Genomic DNA, 7,061 nt, shown 5'->3' with positions numbered 1-7,061 from the left:
TCATGGACATAATTCAGATGAGAACCTCTGGCCGATCTCACTGTGACTGTGAAGGCCAATTAATCTGTACAGTTTAGAGTGATCTGCCTGGGGAGAATTGTTATTTTAGAAAAGTAATATTAATAATCATTCTTACTATGATACTATTTATTGAATGCTTCCTGTCTGGATGTACAGCTAAATGCTTTACTGTTATTTTTCATATAATCCTCACAACCACTTTTGTACCCAGGGGCTATTACTGCCCCATTTCACAGATGAGAGGAGTGGGGCTCAGAGGGGCTAATTCACTAGCCTAAGGTTGCACAGCTGGGGAAAGAGCAGAGTCAGCATTGGACGCAGTTCTTCTGACTGCAGGGTCATCGAGTTGTGGGCCGTGGGAGGGGGCTCCTCTCCTGCCAGCAGCTGGTGGGTCTGGCTTCAGAGGGGTCACCTTTCTTTTCCTGAGTGGTGAGAATTTGAGGCTTGTTTGGGCACTTGGTGAGGCCGGTACAGTTGTGCTTGTTCTGGGTTGGCCCCCAGAATGCCTCACAAGGTGCTATCCCTAGAAAGCCACTCGATTAGTACTCCTCGAACTTCGTGATGATTTCAACTGAAAAGAAAAATAAAAGGCAGCATTTACTGAGCAAGTACTGTATTCCGGGACTGTCCAAGGGAGGGCAGCTATTGTCACACCCGCCTTACGGATGCAAAAGTCATTTCTTTACTCTACTCATTCTACATGACACCAACACTGTGTAGACACAGTAGCTTAAGAAACAACTTTACCCTGTTATTTCAGGACAAGGATCTGGCAGTAATAAATTAAAATGGTGAGGGTTTCCCAGTTGCAATTGGGAGAAACATTTGGATTTTGAAATCAAAATAGTGATGGTCAAATCAGAGACAAATGCTGGATGATTTTAAGTGACTTTCTGTATTCATTGGAAAACATATTGTGTTTAAGTGATTCTGGTTTGTTTCAAAATATTTCTGTGATGTAAGTGGTCATTTACTGTTCCCAAACCATATATCCCAAAAGTATTCCATACACCAACTCACCCATGTACCCATCCATTCACCCACCCATCCATTCTCTTATACACCCACCCAGCCATCCACCCAGCCATCCACCAAACTCTGTACCCACCCATCCACTCTCTTATATACCCACCCATCCATCCACCCAGCCATCCACCAATCCCTCTACCCACCCATCCACCAATCCCTCTACCCACCCATCCACTCTCTTATATACCCACCCATCCATCCACCAATCCCTCTACTCACCCATCCACTCTCTTATATACCCACCCATCCATCCACCCAGCCATCCACCAATCCCTCTACCCATCCATCCACCAATCCCTCTACCCACCCATCCACTCTCTTATATACCCACCCATCCATCCACCAATCCCTCTACCCACCCATCCACTCTCTTATATACCCACCCATCCATCCACCAATCCCTCTACCCACCCATCCACTCTCTTATATACCCACCCATCCATCCACCAATCCCTCTACCCACCCATCCACTCTCTTATATACCCACCCATCCATCTACCAATCCCTCTACCCAGCCATCCACCCATCCATCTACCTACTTATCCACCCACTTACTTATATATCCATCAATCCATCTGTCCTCCACCCATCCATTTGTTCACCCATCCATTGTTCACCTATTCATCTATCCACTCACCTATCCATCCATCCATCCCCCTACCCATTCACCCATCCATTTATCCATTTACCCACACTCATCCATCTATCCATCCATCTCAATAATTGAGTGCCTACTATGTGCCAGGCACTGTTCTAGGTGAACAAAACAGACAAAAATCTCGTCCTTTCTCAAGCTTACACCCTAATGGGGGAGATGAGCCATAAACAGAATTAATAAGTAAGTCAATGGATGTCTGATGGTGGTAAGTGCTATGGAGAAAGAGGAGGGGAGGGAGGTCAGGAGTGAGAGGGGTTGCAATGTTCCTTGCAAAAAGATTTAATTTACTCATTTAACATTTTATAATCCTCATTTATGAAGTCTTTTAAATTGGGTCAGCGCATTGTGGGTGGAATTTATGCCCGAGAGTTCCCCCACCCCACGCAGAGGCACTCTGCTCACACATGGAGCCCAAGTCCCAGGCACAATGCCTGGTCCAAGCAGTTGCTCAGTAAATATTTGTTGAACGAGTGCCTAAAACAATAGCACCTCAGTAGTGAAATAAGTGCGCATGCATATGTGTTGCCTCCACCTCTCTCCTATGAATCTTCTGAAAGTACTGCACCACTCCCATCTGGAACCTGCTTCTTGGCTCTAAAGACCTACCCTGCCCAGGCTGCCTTCTGTCCCTCTCTGACTTTGCCCTCAGATCCTGGAGTCACTTGGTCTCTGGCGAGCCTGCAGGTGGTTGGGTTTTATTTGTCTGCTCGACTCAGTCTCCAGCCTGTGTGGTCCAAGGCCACACCTGACTCTGGGCATGTGGTCGGTGGAAAGTAGGGGCCTCTGGCACTGAATCCAAGAGTTGAGTGCAGGGATGCTGCTAGCTATAGGCACTCATCTACTGGTTAAAGCAGACCCTGGGCTGGGAGACCCCTCAGTGGAAGAAGTCTGGGAGCGCAGTGCTTTGGCATTTCTCCCCCTGATGGTTAGCCAGATATTCTGGTTAACAGAGGTTTTAATTAATTTTCTCGATCTTTCCCTCTTTCCCTCCCTCCCTTTAACAAATTAGTTAAATAGTCGATTCAGCTCTGCTCTCCAGGCACTGCCTGAGGCAATGGAGATTCTGACAACAGCCCAGGTAGAGGCAAGATGGCGCCCACCCCAACCCAGCTGGGGGTGGAAGGACCAGGAGGCGAAGGTTAGGGCAAGTTTCCTGGATGAGGCGACATCTGAGCACGCCTTGGAGGATGAGGAGGAGGAAGAAGGCAGAGGAGAAGGCAGGGGAGGGTGCTCCTGGAGCAGGACCAGCTGCTAGCCAGCTTGGGATTCCTAATGTTCAGTTGCCATTTATCATTAGGACTCCATCCGTCCATCCGTCCATCCAGCCATCTTCCGCCCATCCCACCGCGATGCACGCGCGATCCGCCTCCCCACGTGTCCACAGTGACCTGTAACGTCAAATCCACAGCACGGGCGCTGGAGCCAGACGGCGCCTCAGGCCCGACCAGTGCCGAGGGCCCAGCTGGGTGGCCCTTCAGACCTGGCGCACTCGAAAGGCAAAGCCGTCGTGTCCTCCCAGGCTGCCCCGCCTGGTCCCTGGCTGCGGTGGGGGCGGCGGGGCGGGGCGGTTCCGCGCCCAGAACCCCCGCAGCTCTGCTCGCGCCCCACCTTACCCCACCGTCTGGTGCTACCGGTTCCCGCCTCGGTGGGACCCTCCGCCTGGCAGCTTCCACTCCCTCCGCCTCGCAGCCGCCACCGCCGAGGTCGCCGATGACCTCCTCACCGCCAGCTCGGGCAGGTGGCAGGTGCTCGGGGCTCTTGTCACCGCTGCCCTCTCCGGCATTTGGCAGGCTGACCCTGCCCGCCTCCTCCTGGGCTGGCGCTTCCTTGTCGTCCTCCCTGATCCGCTGCGCTCCTGAGCCCTGGCCTCGGCTGCAGACTCGGCTTCCCCAGCCCACCCGCGCCGTTCCCACTCCCGTCCCCATCCGAAGACGCTGGGACGGAGCTGGCGTCCTCCGCGCCCTCCACCGGCCTCGCCCGCTGCTAGCTAAACCGCCCACGCCCGCGGCGCTTGGCCGGCCTACCCACGAGCCAGGTGTCATTAGTTCCATCGTACAGGTGAGTAAACAGGCTCCGGAGTTACAATCCCTGCCCAGAGCCACTGGGAAGAGAGTGGTGGAGCAGATGCCAATTTGGCCCCGGGACATCTGAGCCGTGCCTGGGACTGGCTCCCTCAGGGAGAAAGGACAGGGGACCCCAGTTAAGACAGGAAAAGATATAAAGTCCCCTTGCTCTGGTCTCTGGTTTGTCATTAGGATTTTATGTCTCCATTTCACAGAGAAGACAGAGCCTCCACAGGTCAAATGACTGCCCCAAGGTGACGCGGTGGGATTCAGAGCAGAAGGTTAGGGGTCTGGACCCTGGGGCCAGGGGCTCGGCTGGGAAGCGGAGCTCTGCCTCTATCCAGCTGTGTGATTTGGGGCACGTTGCCTCTGTGTGCCTCAGTCTCCTCGTGGGGATAAAGCCAATTACTATCCTCAATGAAGCTCATATTTGTTTGTCCCCGTAGGCCGCTGGGAGGACTGAATGAGCTCCCAGGAGAGCCGCCCGCCTGGCGATAGCCAGCGCCAGCTATTGAGCTCTCTGTTACCTGGAATGTTCTTGCCTATCCTTCTGGCAAATTCACGGCCATCTATTAAAACTGCACAGGTGTCTCCTCCTCCAGGCAGGGAATCCCTCCTCTGTGACAGCCTGTATCAGGCCACACGGGGGTGGGGAGGGTGGGGTGGGGTGACTTCAGCCGAGGCAGGGAGACCCGGCCATGGCGGCCCTGCGTGGTGGGGACCCCCGTAGCCCTGGGGGTGGTGTGGCTCATGCTGCCCAGCCCAGACGCTGCCTCTTCTATGGGCCAGCCGCCCCTCTGGGTGGGGAGTGAGACTCCGGGCTCACATCTCTGCACGGCAGTGGCCAGAAGAGGTAGGAGAGGGTCCCTCTGATTCTGGAAGAGAAGGGTCGATGGTCCAGAGGCCCCAGGAGCCTCTGTTCCCTGGCCCACATCTGCACCCATCACCAGCAAGGAGCGGGTGGGGTCACTCCTGGGGTACCAGTTGGGCTCACCCTGGAGCTGGGACAGGTCTGCTTGCAAGAGGAAGGGACACGGGTGGCTTGTGGGCAGGATGTGGGCACAAAATCAAAGCCCTGGTGCGGGGGAGGATAAGATAATTGTGCTGGGGAGGTGAGTGAGCGCGGAAAGGCTGCAGGGCCTGTCACACTCCTCTCCACTTCCTAATGGACTGTGGGGACGGTGGGCAAGGAGGGGCCTTTCCTCTCTGTCCTGCCCCCTGCACAGGTGCCAGTTCAGCACGCACTGGGCGCCCATCCGGTAAGAGCTTGTGGGGTGGGTCCGTATGCTGTCCGCACACGTGGCTGCCGACCGCTCCCGCACGCACTCACTCATTCCTTCGTCGCTGGGAGCCCTCTCTTCAAATGCAGCACTTTGCAGCCGTCCAGCATGAGGAACAGCAGGACCCGAGGGAGGGGGGCCTCGAAGACCCCTGCGTGGCAGCTCTCCCATCCTCTGGCACTGCTGGATTCGGGCCAGAGCACTCATTCCACGCGGGCAGTGTCTGTGCCCTAGAACTCTTGGTGGCCTTCGCTGGCTCAGAGCCCTTCTGCCTGATGTCAGCTAAGAGCGTCGTGCCCCAGCAGCCACACGAGGCTGGCAGAGGAAGGGGGTCCAATGGGGGCCCGGTCAGTCCCTGTTGCATGAAGGAGGGAGCAGGCCGTGCTCTTCCTTGGCCGGGAGGAGCCCTCCCTGGCTGCAGCCTGCTTACCCAGAGGCTGGGGGCTCGCCCTGCCGCTGCAGTGCCCGGCCCACTCTGTCCCTTCCATCTGGGTCCAGCCTCTTGTCTGAGCTGTCTCGGTCAATGGGGGTGAGAGGAAATTGAACTCAGGCAGGAAGTCATCTCGGGGCCTGTGTCTGGGCCAGACCTGAGCGGACTCATCTGCGTTTTTGGTTTATCTCCTCCTGACATCGGCCTTTCCTGACATCTATTGTTCTCTTCGGGGCCTCGGGGCCCCACCTGGAGTTGGTGAGGCTTATGAGAGAGATGGGGGTGCCACTGACCTGGCCTGGGTCTAGGGGGCGAGTGAGGGGGAGGAGCTGCCCCCTGGCATGCCAGTGCCACCAGGGTTTGCCTGCAGGCGCTGTCCAGATAGGAGGCAGGCCCTGCCTGGGGCCGGTGGGAGGGGAGGATTCGGGAGTGCTGTGTGGGAGTGCCCTCCTGCACCAGGGGCGATCTGAGGGCAGGTCCTGGGCCTGCAGACCCTTTGGATGGGGTGGTGACTAATAATTCTCTCTCACCCTTAGGGCACATGGATGTTATTGCCCTTAATAAGTGCACGTAGACACTTAGCATGCATTCGCACACACTTTTGTGTGTTTAGTATAATTCACAAGTAAAATCATTGAGAAAGAGTCTTCATTGCTCTCAGGATATGCTACAGTCCTTTAGTTAAGATGCCAAGAAGGCGAAGTTGGCCACCCTAAACTCCGTTCAGGACATTGCTCCCATCTCTTCTCTTCCCTCTGGCAGACTCTGCTGTTTTCACATACAATATTCATACTCCATGTCTTCTTTTCTAACAGAAAAATGATTTTATTTCAGGTGGCAAAGTTCCCAATTCAAGGATTGCATCTCCTGTGCCCCTCAATAGTGGGTGTCAACCAAAGAAACGTGGACCGAAGTTGATAGTGGGTCTGACCCAGCTGGAAGGTGTGCCATAAAGTACATTAAAGTGCCCTAAAGAGCAATGCACTAAAGTGCATTGCGTCCTCTCCCTGCCCCAGTACTTTCTGTTTTCTCCCTAGAATGAGAACCTGATGGCTGGCGCCTCAGCAACCATTTTGGAACAGAAGGCAACCTCATGGGTAGAAGCAGCTTTGAGGTGGCAAAGCAGAAAGACAGAAAATGTCTGAATTCCTGAGATCTTTTAGGAGCTTCCATACTACTTCAGAATAGCCACCTCAGGATTATTAAGAGAGAAATAAACTTCTGGCCACTTATGTGTGTTTACTATTTATGGTAGATAGATTATAAAAATGGTTGTAATCATCTACTCCTTATTATACCCATATCCTTTGTAATGTGACTTTGCAGCACCCATCAGAGGTGCTCCCTCATCAGAGGTGGGGTCAATTTCCTCACCCTCCATATCTGCTTTACAAAAGTGACCGAAAAAGTTCTGAGCCTAGATCTTAAGAGGTCTTACACTCTTTTGCTCACTTTCTTGGAACTCTGCCTAGCTGGTCTGTTGGAGGAAGAGAGATACATGGCTCAGTCCCCCCCACTGCCCTACTCGATCACCAGCCAACTCTCAGACATGTGCGATGCCATCCTAGACCAGCTGACCC

The 7,061-nt window shown here is 54.1% G+C and overlaps 1 long non-coding RNA gene across 2 annotated transcripts; it reads left to right on the top strand.

Moving 5' to 3' along the window:
• The first annotated feature begins 3,096 nt into the window (after positions 1 to 3,096).
• On the top strand, positions 3,097 to 6,713 carry LOC142872290 (uncharacterized). 2 transcript variants are annotated; one of them, XR_012920490.1, is made up of 3 exons: positions 3,097 to 3,766; positions 6,316 to 6,423; positions 6,519 to 6,713. It is a non-coding gene; the product is annotated as an uncharacterized LOC142872290 (long non-coding RNA). The 2 variants fall into 2 exon arrangements; XR_012920489.1 differs by having other exon boundaries at positions 6,316 to 6,713.
• Positions 6,714 to 7,061: the final 348 nt, after the last annotated feature.

This window comes from Microcebus murinus, chromosome 8 (assembly GCF_040939455.1).
Source record: "Microcebus murinus isolate Inina chromosome 8, M.murinus_Inina_mat1.0, whole genome shotgun sequence".
NCBI classification, from domain to species: domain Eukaryota; kingdom Metazoa; phylum Chordata; class Mammalia; order Primates; family Cheirogaleidae; genus Microcebus; species Microcebus murinus.
This window is presented reverse-complemented; position numbering and strand designations above follow the sequence as displayed.